The 15,277-nt window shown below is 37.5% G+C and overlaps 2 long non-coding RNA genes across 2 annotated transcripts; both read right to left on the reverse strand.

Moving 5' to 3' along the window:
- Positions 1-210: 210 nt before the first annotated feature.
- On the reverse strand, positions 211-1,440 carry LOC110774438 (uncharacterized). The gene is made up of 3 exons (XR_015826053.1): positions 999-1,440; positions 694-793; positions 211-436 (listed from the first exon to the last, which is right to left on the reverse strand). It is a non-coding gene; the product is annotated as an uncharacterized LOC110774438 (long non-coding RNA).
- Positions 1,441-5,514: 4,074 nt separating this feature from the next.
- Positions 5,515-7,444, reverse strand: LOC148291198 (uncharacterized). Its single transcript, XR_015826523.1, has 4 exons — positions 7,088-7,444; positions 6,923-6,989; positions 6,136-6,195; positions 5,515-5,677 (listed from the first exon to the last, which is right to left on the reverse strand). It is a non-coding gene; the product is annotated as an uncharacterized LOC148291198 (long non-coding RNA).
- Positions 7,445-15,277: the final 7,833 nt, after the last annotated feature.

A 15,277-nucleotide genomic window follows, 5' to 3' on the forward strand; every position in this document is an offset into this window, starting at 1 on the left:
GTCTTAATCGCTTTCTCGCTATAGGGATATTATAGTGAGGAAATTTGTGTTTTGACACTGTAAGTGATATTGACCTATAATGAGAAAATGCTGGCCTTCCTCCCCATAGCTGTACAATTCCTTTTTTTACTCAAAATTCCTAAAACATTTTTTCTTAATTGGGGGCAATTTTAGTATAAAAAGTAATAAATATAAAATGTTATAACAATGTCATAATATTAGCCATCGTAATTGAAAACAACATTCAAGTGTGGTGCTAGCCTAAGCTCCTTTTCTCTATGAACTCCTCTTTCTTTCTTTTTTGCTTCTCTTCAAGGTGTTTCCTCCTCTCCTCCGGTACTTGGATAACTCAACTCAACATTGATAATCAAGCTCTTGTTGTCACTCACATTTTTGTCAAAGTGTTTGCTCTTCTCCTTCAATACTTGGTAGAATCCTGCTACAACACATGCATTACATTAACCAAACAATAATTACTACAACTCCAGCAAATGCCATTAAAATCATTTAGATTAACTTATATTGCACAAAAACCTCATGTGGCTCGTATGATAGCAAAGACAACTTAGAGTATTGAATGTTTAGAGAAAACAGCCACCACAAATAAAGCTTCTGGAAATTGCAGTATATGACTAGAGTAATTCACATGTATTGCTACATGAGAAATGAGTTGGATTACATCTATTCACTTACTTTAAGGATCACATAAGAGTCTCCCATAAAAAAATTTCGATACGAGGACTTTTGGACAGGAGCTGGACGAAAGTTTTCAATGCGCCATATTTCAAGTCCACTGTACATTGTCAAGGAGAATCATAACATGAACCTTGCCACGGATTCTAAGCTTGTATGGGACTTAATTAATTTGGAGATGATATGTATGTCAGTTTAACAACAAAAATGGGAAAACCAAAAAGCAGTAATATCATATTCCAAACCCAGAACCATTCCCAACCCTCTGACCCTTCAAAATACTATGAACAACAATCAAAGCATACCTTTTACTTTTCCAAAGAGCTGAGATCCATATAGAAAATTCACGGAAAAATCGAAACCTGGAACACAGAGAAAACCAAATTCAGGAAGAAAAAAAAAATCACCTTCTCCAAGTCATGCTCGTTGACAGATGAAAGATAGGGTGCATACACAACCTTGCTATTTTGGTGTTGGACTCAGAGATATTTGTGAGATTTGGAGAGTTTGTAGATGAGAGAGAGGAAGCGCGGGTTTGGGTTAGAAGAGATAGAACCAAAGACAGACAGAGAGGAGGTTTTGAGATTGCTGGCTAATCTCCTAGCGCAAGAGGAAGCGAGGCCGGATAGAACCAAAGATAGAGAGACAGAGGGAGCTAGAGTGCGAGAGAGAGGCAGCGTGAGAGTGGGTATTGGAATTTTAGGGTTTGGGTCTGGAGCGAGAGCGCGAGATTAGAATTTTCGGGGGGAAAAAAAAGCGCCATACGAAAAAAAAATACTTGGGCAGAAATTGGCAAAAAAAACAGCGCCAAAGATAGAGAGACAGAGGGAGCTACAGTAATATATTTTTCTTTTTCTTTTTCTTTTACAACTTTCTTCCTTCATTTCCCAAAAAAAAAAAAACAAATTCAAGTTTACATAAAACCCACAATAATATATTTTCTAACAAAAACAAAATCCTAACCGTCAAACTTGTTTGTATATACTTCAAGATCGTATACCCCAAAAATCGCAAAAAACAAACATCCAGAGATCTAGTAACGGGACAAAACTTTTTGACGGTCATAAACGAAAAATCACGATTTAACGGTTATTTTAACTCCGATTTTGATGATTTTTTAGAGTTACACTCCTTGACCCTATATGAATACAATGACTGAATTTGATCTTCAATTTAAAATATTTACACTAGTGGATACCATAAAATCTTATGTTATATTTAACGAAAGTATAAATAAACTCTTAATTGTTAGTGAATATATTATTTTGATGGCATACACATTCTACGAAACTAGTTTCAACGATCTAACCGTCAAACTTGTTTGTATATACTTCAAGATCGTATACGCCAAAAATTGCAAAAAACAAACATCCAGAGATCTAGTAACGGGACAAAAAATTTTGACGGTCATAAATGAAAAATCATGATTTAACAGTTATTTTAACTCCGATTTTGATGATTTTTTAGAGCTACACTCCTTGACCCTATATGAATACAATGACTGAATTTGATCTTCAATTTAAAATATTTACATTAGTGGATACCATAAAATCTTATGTTATATTTAGGAGGGAAATGTCAAAAATTCCCACTAACACTTTCAGTGAGGAAAAAACTATTTCCTCCTTAATAAATTTTGAAAATAATGTGGGAGACATATTGCGAGGTAATTAATTCCTCACTAAAAAGCTTCTATTGCGAGGATTATATATTGTTGGTCGCTATAGATTTGGAGGGAATTGTAAAAAATTCTCGCTACACTTTCAGGGAGGAAAAAACTATTTCCTCATTAATAAATGGTGAAATTTTTTGGAAGATGTACTACGAGGAAATTAATTCCTCGTTAAAAGGGTTCTATTGCGAGGATTATATATTGTTTGTCGCTATAGGTTTGAAGCGAATCATCAAAAAGTCCCGCTACCCTTTTCACGAGGAAAACACTATTTCCTCGTTAATAAATGGTGAAAATAATTTGGGATGCATACTGCGAGGAAATTAATTCCTCGTTAAAAGGCTTCTATTGCGAGGATTTTATAATGTTTGTCGCTATAGGTTTGGAGGGAATTGTCAAAAATTCCCGCTACACTTTCCGCGAGGAAAACAATAGTTCGTCGTTGTGAAAATCTACAGCGTCCACATTGTTTGTCGCTGCATCCAGCATGTTGTCGCTATAGCTTGGTCCAATTTGAAAATGAAATTCAAGTCACATTTTGTGAGAATTTAACATTTTCCTCGTTGAAAGGCGGCTTCTACGAGGAAATATAATTCCTCGTTGACAAAATCGTCGCTAAAGCAACATTTTGTTGTAGTCCACAGACTTTATCAACACTTCTCGACCTGCTTGCGTGAGTAAGCTTTGCTTCCAACCCTGCACCTTATGCAAGATTTTCTCCTTTACAAAAGCCAACGCCTCCGTTTTTGATCTCCCATATATTGTTGGAAGGCCAAGGTATTTTCCAAGGTCATCCGTGATATTTACGTTAAGAGCAACTTTCATCAAATTTTGTTTTTAAATTTTAAAATTGAATTCAAATAGAATACCAAACACACGTATGTTTCTTTCGATCATAATAAGGCTCTTTAGTAAACTATAGTGACTGTTGGTTATTAATTCTTTAAGCATTGAATACGCGTAGGCTCCATCAAAAGTAGAATTATTTGTAGTTATGAAACTCACGTTCTTCGATCAATGAATTAAAGAGTATAAACTCACGTTCTTAGTCCTGTTTTTCTATATTTGAAATTAACCAAACAGCTGTAAATAACTGTTAACAAAAATTAACAATTTGTATGTTTGACTTCTCTCATCCAAAAATGTCTCCTCATTTAATTTCATTCATGAGTTTGAAAATTAGACATCATGACAAACAAAACCCTTTCGTCACTTTCCATCTCAATTCTCAAAAAATAAAACAAAATTCAGTGGTGCTAGCAGAGTCCCATCAAGCCGCAAAAGCCACCCTATTGCCAGACCAGCATAAGAGTTTTATACACTTATTGTACCCTTACTCTTGATGGCGGTCCATCAATTACTGAAAGAAGTGCACGAAAATGAGAGAGAGAATTTTGTTTACTCTAAAGCAATTTGGTTTTACCAATAGGGTGTTAGTTGGATTGGCCAGTAATTTAGCGTGCTCTTAAGTGGTGCTGGATTCTAGTCTCATTTTACCCGTGTGTATGTGAGAATCTCCCCTCTCATTTCATAATTTTTGAGGAAAAAAAGAAAGGAATTTGATTTTCTTTTCAAATCAAATTTATTTATTTTTGTTCTGAATAATTGAAAATTATAGTAGGGGTCCAATAAGAGTTATAGTGGTCATGCGTGCGGGCATTAGATTAGGTTGGTGTTTATTTTCAGTCATCTTCGTGGCCGGCCTATTTATATAATAGAAGGTAGGTGTGCCCTGAATTTCTCATAATGTAGTGTACATGTAGGTAGCGGACCATTTTGGCAGGCCTTGTTTTTATGCAACTTGATTTCAAAGGGAGGACCAGTTTAATTCGATTCGCATGAACCGGTGCTTGCTTGCTTTTGCTTGTGTCCATTTTTACGTTATGATCATCATGATATGAGAAGCGCTAAGCTTGTGTCCATTTCTACGGCCGTGATGCACTTGGGATTGTGTCCACATTTTGAGGCCCACCCAATCTCCATCAGCCTGGATCTTCCAAAGATATATTGGGCCCAGGGTTTGATTTTACATACAAATGGTCCATCAATGCCCAACTAAGCACCCAACTACTGAGGTGCTTGTCATGGTATGAAGTAAGAAACATGGTCGGGGTTTTTTCAAGGTTGAACAATTTTTCACAAACTCTCTCACATTTACAAAGGCTAAACCCTAAACCCTAAACCTCCAACGGAAAAGGACCGGTGGCCACTCTCGCAAACTCTCTCTTTTCACTTTTACAAAGGCTCTCAAGCCTCTTTCTTTGACAAAGGGCTCTCAAGCCTCTCTCCCAATGTAACAATATGTAAAACTCTAATAGAGAAATACAAATACAAAAAGCTCCAAAGTGGATGTAGCCTAATTATAGGTGAACTAGTCAAAATTATGTGTTATGTATGTGATTATGTTTTAATCCGTTGGTTTACTCTCACCCGTTAACAAGATAATTGTTATTTATTGTTAGACTTATTTACTATTTCACTCCCTGGAATTTCTCTCACTTAATGACCTAGAACTCAAATTTCCTCACTTTACCCCCTGAATCTCCAAAAATTGCTGAAATTTTCTCACTTTACCACTTTCGTCCATTTCCGTCCACAAAACTGTTAAGTGTGTTAAGGTGGCATGGACATTCTAGTAAATTTAGCCCCTCTATCTTCTCTCTCTGTCTCTCTCTTTAGGCCTGGGCACGGTTTGGGTCGGGTCAAAATTTGGCCGACCCGTGAGCCAAACCGATGGAGAGCTCGGTTCTCGGATCGGGTCGGGTCTAGGGTGAAAGCCGAAATTGGGCCGAACTAGAAATGGGCCTCGATTCTCGGGTCGGTTCCGAGTTCTGATCGGTTTGGGCTTGAGCCCAATTTTAACATTTTCAAAAGCCCAAATCTTATTTAATTCGCCCAAAAAAAGCCCAAATCATTTTTTTTTAGCAAAACAAAGCCCAAATCAAATTTACTTTCATTCAGCCAAAACACATTTTTTGTTGTCAAATGGCCAAAACCTATTAAATTCTTATGAACAAGCCCAAAACACTTTTTACTTAGCTTTCAAAACCTGAAATTATGTAAATTCAACCTATAAAAATCCATCATTCCAATCTAAATTTCTAAACTAAATGAATCTCACATTCACACATTTAACCAACCAACCAAGGAAAGGAAATATAATCTCTTACAAACCATTACAAAAAATAATACACAAACCAAATTAAACTTATGAAATTAAAGATTACAACTCATCACAAAAATACACATGAAGATAATATCCTTGTAAAAAATCTGCTGCATCCATTCTTCCAAAAGCCTTAACAAAACAACCTACACAACACTTACAAGAATTAACACAAACTAAAACATATATATTATCCAAAAACCAGATTTAAACAGAGTTTCCTATCCATCAACAGACTACAACATATATATTATCCAAAAACCAGATTTAAATAGAGTTTCCTATCCATCAACAGACTACAACATATATATTATCCAAAAAACTGATTTAAATAGATACAAAACAGATTTAAATCACACACTGTCAATGAAAACAGATACAAAACAGATTCAAAACAGATCCAAAAAAACAGATTCAAAACAGATACAAAACAGATTCAAAACAGATCCAAAAAACAGATACAAAACAGATTCAAAACAGATCCAAAAAACAGATACAAAACAGATTCAAAACAGATCCAAAAAACAGATTCAAAACAGATCCAAAAAACAGATTCAAAACAGATACAAAACATATTCAAAACAGATCCAAAAAACTTATTTACCTCCATTTAAGCAAAAGCTTTTTGAAACCTTCAAAGCTCAGCAGCAGAGATGCTAAACAACTGTGAATGAAAACAAAAATAGGGTTAGGTTCTAAACAAGCTTCATTCCTTTCATAAATTCAAACCAAATTCAAACCAAATACCCTAAAAATCCTAAAATTAAAACCAAAATTTGAACTGAACCCCAAAATTTCAGAACAGACTCCAATTAGCAAAGATCATCTTTGAACAGAAACAAAAATAAAAAACAGAAACTAACGTTACTAACCAATCAAAACAGACCTAGCATGTATGTAGCATAACCTATTTAACAAAAAGAAACATAAACATAATTAATACAGTAGCATAACAACAGAATGGCAGTAGCAGAAACAAAACCTAGTACTTTGACAGAACCTAATTTCATAAAACAAAAATTAATTTAGCAAAACAGAACCAAGGACAGAACCAAATAATCACAACAGTATAATTTAACAGAATAACCTAATTGGTAGCAGCCCTAATTAGAATAATTTAACAGAAGAACCTAAATGCTAGCAGCCCTAATTTATATAATGAAACTAACAAATCATAATTTCTTTGTCAATTTCAATTTTCAAATAATCATCACAACATAGCATAAACTAATTGGTGGCAGCCCTAATTTGACAACCCTAAAACCTTAACAGAAAAAATATATCATCACATCAACCTCAACCACCAAATCGACAAGCCTAATTTAAAAGAAAATAAACCATAAATTTAATTTAGAATAAACCCTAAATTCAAAGGAAGATGATGCTCTCACATTTGACTGATTTGAGAGAGAAACCCACAGAAGAAATCGGAGGAGAGGAATAGATGGTGATCACAAACTGAGAAACATAGAAAAATCGAGATAAGAAGAGAGAGTTAGCGGAGCAAAACAAAAAACTGGGAAAAAATTTAACATATAAGAGAAAGAGAAGCTGACCTGTCGCTGCGTGCAGGGCTGATCGACTGAGAGTCTGAGAGTCTGAGAGTGAGAGGATCGTGAGAGAGAGAGGATCGTGAGAGTCTGAGAGTGAGAGGATCGTGAGAGAGTCTGAGACTGAGAGAGGCGCGGTGGCTGATCGACTGAGAGTCTGAGAGTGAGAGGATCGTGAGAGAGAGAGAGACTGAGAGAGTAGTGGTGCTGGTGCTATGCGAGGATTGAAGATCTAAGGGAGGAGGCGGGTCGAGAGAGAGAGAGGTGAGGCGCCGCTTAGTGTTAGGTCAAAACGAAAAGAAAAATTAGAACGAAGAGAAGACTGAGTGAGATTCGTGAGAGAGAGAGAGAGAGAGAGATTGAGAGAGTAGCGTGTGTGTGAGGGTTACAGCAAAAAAAAAATTGCGTAAGGGATCTGGTGCAAGCACTCTCACACTTCCTCTTTTTTTGGCCAATCACATGAGGCCACGTGTAAATTATATATATATTTAAATATTAACCGGTTCGGTTCAGGTCCACCGGTTCTGAAAAAATTAGAACCAAGAGCCGAACCGTTGACCTTCGGTTCGGTTCAGGTCCAGGTTTGACTTTTTCGATTTGGTCAAAAAACACTCTTTTTCGATTCGGTTTGGGTTGGTTCGGTCGGTTTGATCGGTTTATCGGTTTTTATGCCCACCCCTATCTCTCTTCTCTCCCATCCCCTCCCCAGACCCAACCCCCAGCACTCCCTACCCCAATCCCTCTCTCTCTCTCTCTCTCTCTCTCTCAGACTATCTTTTCTCTCCCATCCCATCCTCAGACCTTACCCCCAGCGCTCCTCTATCGCACTCCACCCCTCCTCTCCCTTTGCCTATCTCACTCTCACTCTCTCTTCCCCTCTCTTATCTCCCATCCCCTCCCCAGACCCAACCCCAAGCACCCTACCCTCTCTTCTTTTATGCCTCGATAATTAAGCATTCTTTGCCTTTTCTTTCTTTTTCTTTTTCTTTATATATATAAGTATACTTGGGGTCGTTAATGAGCAGGGATTGATTGTTAATGATTTTGGCTCTTTATTTCCAATTTTATTTTCCATTGCTATGCTTTAATGGATAAAATATTTGGGATTGTGAAAATTCAATGTTTGATGCTAGTAGTCCAAGTGTGTGAAAGTTTCTTACTAGAGTTGTACATGAGATGTGTGCATTCCATATATATATATATATATATATATATATATATACAGTTCCGATCTCTTGGACCACATGAGTCTAAGAGATTGTGGTCACCCACCGTTGGATATTAATCCAATGGTTCAAAAAAGTTTCTTAAAAGGAGTGCTAGAGTGAGTGAACCGTTGAATTTACATCCAGTGGTGAGTGACCACAAATCTCTTGGACCCCTGTAGTCAAAGAGATCGGGACTGTATATATATAAGTTCTGATCTCTTGGACCACAGGAGTCTAAGAGATTGTGGTCACCCACCGTTGGATATTAATCCAATGGTTCAAAAAAATTTCTTAAAAGGAGTGCTAGAGTGAGTGAACCGTTGAATTTACATCCAGTGGTGAGTGACCACAAATCTCTTGGACCACTGTAGTCCAAGAGATCGGGACTGTATATATATCAGTTCCGATCTCTTGGACCACAGGAGTCCAAGAGATTGTGGTCACCCACCGTTGGATATTAATCCAATGGTTCAAAAAAGTTTCTTAAAAGGAGTGCTAGAGTGAGTGAACCGTTGAATTTACATCCAGTGATGAGTGACCACAAATTTCTTGGACCCCTGTAGTCCAAGAGATCAAGTCTAACCAATATATTGAACTTTATCTTCTCTAGGGAGAAGAAATCTGTGCAGGCGGGATAGATCTGATAGAACATTGCCCTGGATAAAACTACATGTGGTCAATTAGTATTAGAAAATGTGCATTCCACGTTAAATTGATGCCTATATATATCTATGGCTCCATGAACTTCCTGTTTCTTTTTTCGTGTTCTTTTCAGAGGGGTCTTTTCCTGGACTTGCTGGCTGCCATGGTTTATTATTATTTTTAGGTTTTTTGTGACAAGCCAGCTGCTATATGGTTTGATGGTTCTTTTATTCTAGCATGGCATTAAATAACGTATTGCATACTTATAAATCTCAGCTAACTTGCTTTTTTTTTTTTTGTGATTCTTTTGGATGTTAGGTGACAAGAGGATTGGTTTACTTGGTTTTTCTGAATAACCCATTAAATAGTAACTGCAATCTCACAAGCTAAGCATATATAATTTGAAAGTGAATAAGGTTTTGAGAGTATTCTCTTTACTTTCATACTTAATAGAAGATGTTTCTTAATGAATATATGTGTGAAATTTCTTTGAAATCACAGTAACTTTGGTTCTTTAATCTTTTCAGGTACTAAAAGTTTCATAGAAAGTGTTTGACAGTGTAATATTCCACAATTGGACGAAGACTTTGAAATGCAACTAATCAGGTTTTAAGGCCAGACAAGGATTTTGAAGTGTAATGAGACTATGCATATTACAATTTCCATGCTATTTCTATTTGGATAAATGTAACTTGACAATGAATCTATCGATATGTATGGAGTTATTTTTTGAATGAAAACTCCTTATTAATGGGTTATCTTATGATTGGGAAGGAAGAAAACTTCATGAATTTTCAGTTTATGCACGAACTGTACTGTTATAAGGTGATTCTAAATTTTTTTTATATATAAAAAAAAATATTAATATCACAAGGTGCAAAGCTTGTTGTTAAAACGTAAACAACAACACACATATGCACGTTGTCATTAAGGCCTACGACAACACGCTTAACATGTTGTTGTCCGCTGCTACTACAACATGCGTGCGTTGCGAATAATGGCATTAACAACGTGCATTCAAACCAACGACAACATGCAAAGCGTGTTGTTGAAAGCTCTGGACCTTTTAATGACATCGGCTTCAACAACTGCGTGTTGTCAATACAATTCAACAACGCACAATGCGCTTTGTTAAATGGCCTTTTTCTTGTAGTGGGCGACAATACGACATCGTCACACGTTGCACCGTATTCCCTCAGACCAGACAAGTTTGATCATAACCCCTGCCTCTGGAGCAACTGCTTCCCTTTGCCTAGTCCCACAGTCCCCTTACCACCCTCAAGCTCATCTTCAGCATCAAGTTTCTTTGTTTTTCTGATGGAAAGTTCTACACGGCCGTCTCTTGGCTTCACCAGAACCACCCCTAGACTCTACTTCCCAATAAACCATAACGCTTCCCTTTCAAGCTATTCTCTAGCCAAATATTGAACACCTCATACATAATCGTTTTCCATTGGCCATATTGTTCAATCGAGATAGCCCTCGACTTCTTCAACTCACAGTTTGAACCCACATGATCAATATTGCCACAAAAAAAGATAAAAAACGGTAATCGCTCATATTCGATCTCGTATTGTTTTGCCGGCTCCTCCGGCGGGCAACCTTAACGTAATACACCATTTCAGTGGCTCAGAAATCTTCAAACCATTCAAGCCTCTATCCGCCATATAAAAAGTACCCAAGAAACTCCCAATCTTCTCACACATCGCCGACGTCAAGAAAATTGGAGGAATACGGCCTAACTCTCACCCAAAAACTTCGAGTATCCAGGGAGTGACATAGGATCTACCCTTCCATCCATAGCCTTTAACAGTAACAGAGACCGGTCAAAGGTCCAAGGTGATCTCCTCATCATCTTTTTCTGATCTAAGTCAGATTTAAAGGAGAATATGAATTTCGTTGGATCTTCCAACGCCACCGCCTTAAAGTCCTCCCTAGTATGCCAAATCTTTTTCATCGTTCGATCAACGCCTCCTTATGGAAAGCCATTGCCGTAAGTAATCTCCCCACAAGTAGGAAACGCTCTGCCTTCAAGTTGCTTAACTCCTACACCTCTACAATCTCAATAGCCTCAGCGTCCGAGATCGCCAACGTGGAAGAGATTCCATCGACCAAATCATCAACCGATGCCATCATCCACTCAAGACTACCTCCAACACACGTCAGAAACCGGTGAATCCTAGTGAAAAGAAGACGCCCACCAAATTCCCAGCCACTCATATACTTAAAACCAATACCCTTGAGGCATAAAGCATGCACTTAAAGGAACCAAACGAGCAAACCCTAGCAACCCTAGCCGTCAAAGCCTCAAGTTGCTAAAACCCTAACCAGACAGGAAGGGACTATTTTGGGTTGGATATCTCTTTCTTTTTTTAAACCAATAGTTAAATGTTTGCACAATTGTTAAAATTTTAAATTAGGATACCGAGAGAACATGAAACTCGTCAACAGTAGATCCAAACTCTCATTTCTTCGGAAAAAAAGAAGTTACATTTTTAATTACTAGTTCGGTAGTGTTAGAACTGAACTAGTTTATCGAAAAGCTTTGTGAATACATAGTATGATTGCACTAGTAAACTCGGGAGAGAATTCTTATTAGACTCACTTAGCTATTAAATAGCCTTACATCAAATAGGAAATAAGATAACAACCCACGATTATACAGGTCCTAGAATCGTGGTAAGTGACTAGATCAGAAACAGAAAAATAAACTTGTCCCTTAAGTATAGGAGGGTTATTAACACATCTAGGAATAAACCCTAGAATAAAGGAATCCTAACAGCTAGAATCTTAACAACTTCAACATCCTCCCCTATTGATATTCAGTTTATTCCAGGGTATTTGCAAACACTCATTAAATATCGCAGCTTCAGAAACACTTCAAGCTTCAACGGCTTTGTCATGATGTCTGCAATTTGCTCTTGAGTAGAACACTGCAACAGCTCCACTACCCCATCTTTGACGAGGTCTCGAAGAAAATGAAACCGCACATCCATGTGCTTGCTATGACCATGCATTACCAGATTATTTGAAAGCTTAATTGTTGAGACATTATCACCAAGGATGAAAATATCGGTGATACAGATATTATCGGGCCTTTCAATTTACGGATATTTCGGGGGATATATTGATGTCGTTTTAGGTATCGGGGAAAATCGACAAAAAAGATAGATATTGGCTTAAAGACATGGAATTTTGAAGTAAAACTTTCATAGATATTAACCACATTACCAATGAATGTATTGAACAAATAAAATTCAAAATATACTGAGTATAAGATATGCATATGATGAAATCTACGTGTATATAATGCGCAATGAAAATCCTAAAAATAAATACAATTAGACTTAACACAACAAAGACAACATTATTCAAACATAACCCAAGGAAGTGCAACTCAACTAATAAATATGCCATTCTTTGTTTGCGCCACTTCAATGACAAGGAAGAACCTCATTGTTTCGAGATAAGTCATATCAAACTCAACCATCATGGACCTTTTAAATTGCTCGAACAACAACTCATCATTCCCAGTGAATATAAGATCATCAACATAGAGACATACAATCAAAATTTTACCTTCATTGGCTGTCTTGATGAACAATGTATGTTGGTGGGGACATTTATTGAAACCCTCCTTGATGAAATACGACTCTATTTGACTGTACCATGCCCGTGGAGCTTGCTTGAGTCTGTATAGTGCCTTTTTGAGACGATATACCTTGGATTCGCTCCCCTTCTGTTGATAACTAGGTGGCTGTTCAACAAAAACTTCCTCATTAATCTCTCCATGCAGAAAAGCTGATTTGACGTCGAGTTGGTAGATCTTCCAACTCTTTTGTGCAGCAAGGGAAATAACCACTCGAATTGTATCCAATCGAGCCACTGGTGCAAACACTTTAGAAAAATCCACTCCATATTGTTGACTATATCCCTTGGCAACAAGTTGAGCTTTGTACTTGTCCACCTCCCCATTTTCATTCAATTTTGTCTTGAAAACCCACTTTACTCCAATACTCTTTCCACCTGATGGCAGATCAGTCAATTGCCACGTGTCATTCTTCTATGTGGCTTCTATTTCTCGATCCATTGCTTGTTTCCACTTCTCACTCTTCACGGCATCATCATAAGTAGTGGGATCTCCATTAGTAAACAAGGCTAGATGAGCCAAGTTCACACATTCTTCATCAGAGAGACCTTCACTGGTTTCATAATCTCTCATCCAAATTGGTGGCCTTCGAGTTCGTCCCTCTTGAGTTGCACTGCCTTCATTCGTGATATCTCCTGCTTCTAATGAATCACTACCATCAGACTCAATGTTTCCCATATCTTCATTAGCTCAAGATCCGTCTTCATCTCCTTCATCTTCTGTAACTGTTTCTTCATCAGTTTCCCATTCAAGATCAGCTAAAATAGTCTGCTCATGACTGTCATCCCAATTCCATTGTTGATCCTCCTCAAAAACCACATCTCGGCTTACAATAATTTTCTGTGAAATGGGATCAAACAATCTATAATTTGGACTCTTCACTTACCCCCAACAAAATGCATTTGAGGCTTTTGTCATCAAGTTTGACTCTTTTGCTATCAGGTACATGCACATGAGATAGGCATCCAAAGACTGTAAAGTGATCCACCGATGGTTTGCGCCCACTCCAAGCTTCTTCAGGTGTCTTGTTTTTCACAGCAAGGGTTGGACTTCGATTCAACACATGTACTGCCTTGTTCACTGCGTCTGGCCAGAAAGTATTTGGAATTTGCTTTTCTGACAGCATGCACTGAACCATATTCATGATAGTTCAATTCTTCCTTTTGGCAACGCTGTTTTGTTGAGGAGTGTAGGCAGCTGTCAATTGTCTGTGAATGCCATTCGTATTGCAAAATTTGTGAATTCATGTGATGTGAACTCACCTCATCGATTTGTCCTCAATCCTCTTATAAATGCTCCTATTTCCTTCTCCACTCTAGCTTTATATGTTTTGAACATAGCAAAGGCTTTTGATTTCTCCACCAGAAAATAAACGCAAGTTCTTCTACTGTAATCATCAATAAAAGTGACGAGATATCGCTTCTTACTATTTGAGATTGGACTTATTGGGCCACATATGTCAGCATGTATCAACTGTAGTATCTTGGAAGCTCTCCACACACTTTCCCTTGGAAAGAATCACGATGCTGCTTTCCCACAAGGCAGTTTTCACACACCTTTTGAGAATCTTTGATCTTTGGCAGCTCTTCAACCATATTCTTTTGTTGTAGCACTTTCAGTCCATTCCAACTTAAAGGCCCATATTGACAATGCCAACGATGTGCTTGATCTGTGGTTGTCATGGAGAGACAATTTTGTTCCTTCAGTGAGCAGTGAGCAACCAAGGCAAACATCCTATTGTATGTCATCTCAGTTTTAAGAATTAGACCTTTCTCAGAATGAAAAATCTTACACTTTCCATGTTGTATGAGCACTGCGAGTCCCCTCTCTTGCAGTTGACCGATACTCAACAAATTATTCTTCAAATCTGGTACAAAGAAGACTCCTGTAATCACAAGCACAATCCCATGCACCTCCATTCGCACCTTGCCCTTGCCTTGTACACTGAGACTGGAATTATTTCCCAGCTTTACTGATTCTCGGAAATTGTCATCCATCTCGATAAATGCTTCCCTTCTGCCACACATATGATTGCTACATCCAGAATCAATAAACCAAATATACTCCATCTCAACTTCCTTAACATGTTAGCCTTAGAATCATTAGCTTTCTTAGGGCATTCCCACTGAAAATGCCCTAGCTCATGACAGTTGTAGCATTCTAGAGTAGATTTGTTGGACCCAAATCTACCCCTCCACTACAAGGAGGTTATTCGTGGGCCAAGTCACAGTCGTATCCTTGGCTTAGGTGGTGGCTATAGTACAAAAAATGTGTATCCCTCAGATGACCAAGGTTGTAATAAACGTATATGCTTAGAACGTGAAAAAGAGCATGAGAAATTAAAGGAGGAAGTGAAGGACTTGAAAAGTGTGCTGTATGAATTGAAAGATCTGGTTCAAAGTATGAGGGAAAACAACTCAAATACTTATGCACGCTCAAGACAATCTGCTTCAATGGTGAACTCTTTTCTTCTCATTTCAATATTTTGCTCACTGTTAAATATTGTATTTGTTATTTTTATTCTCAAACGATTTATGTCTTATTAATTATTATCTTTTATTCGACAGGACAATGTAGAAAGTTGTTCAGATGCTTACCTCGAAGACGAGTAGTGCAACATCAATTTTATTTTGCTACAATATGTATTTTGAATTTCAAGGTTTTGATATATTTGCGGATTGCTTATATGTTTTAAGG

This window comes from Prunus avium, chromosome 8 (genome assembly GCF_965620075.1).
Source record: "Prunus avium chromosome 8, drPruAviu1.hap1.1, whole genome shotgun sequence".
NCBI classification, from domain to species: Eukaryota; Viridiplantae; Streptophyta; class Magnoliopsida; order Rosales; family Rosaceae; genus Prunus; species Prunus avium.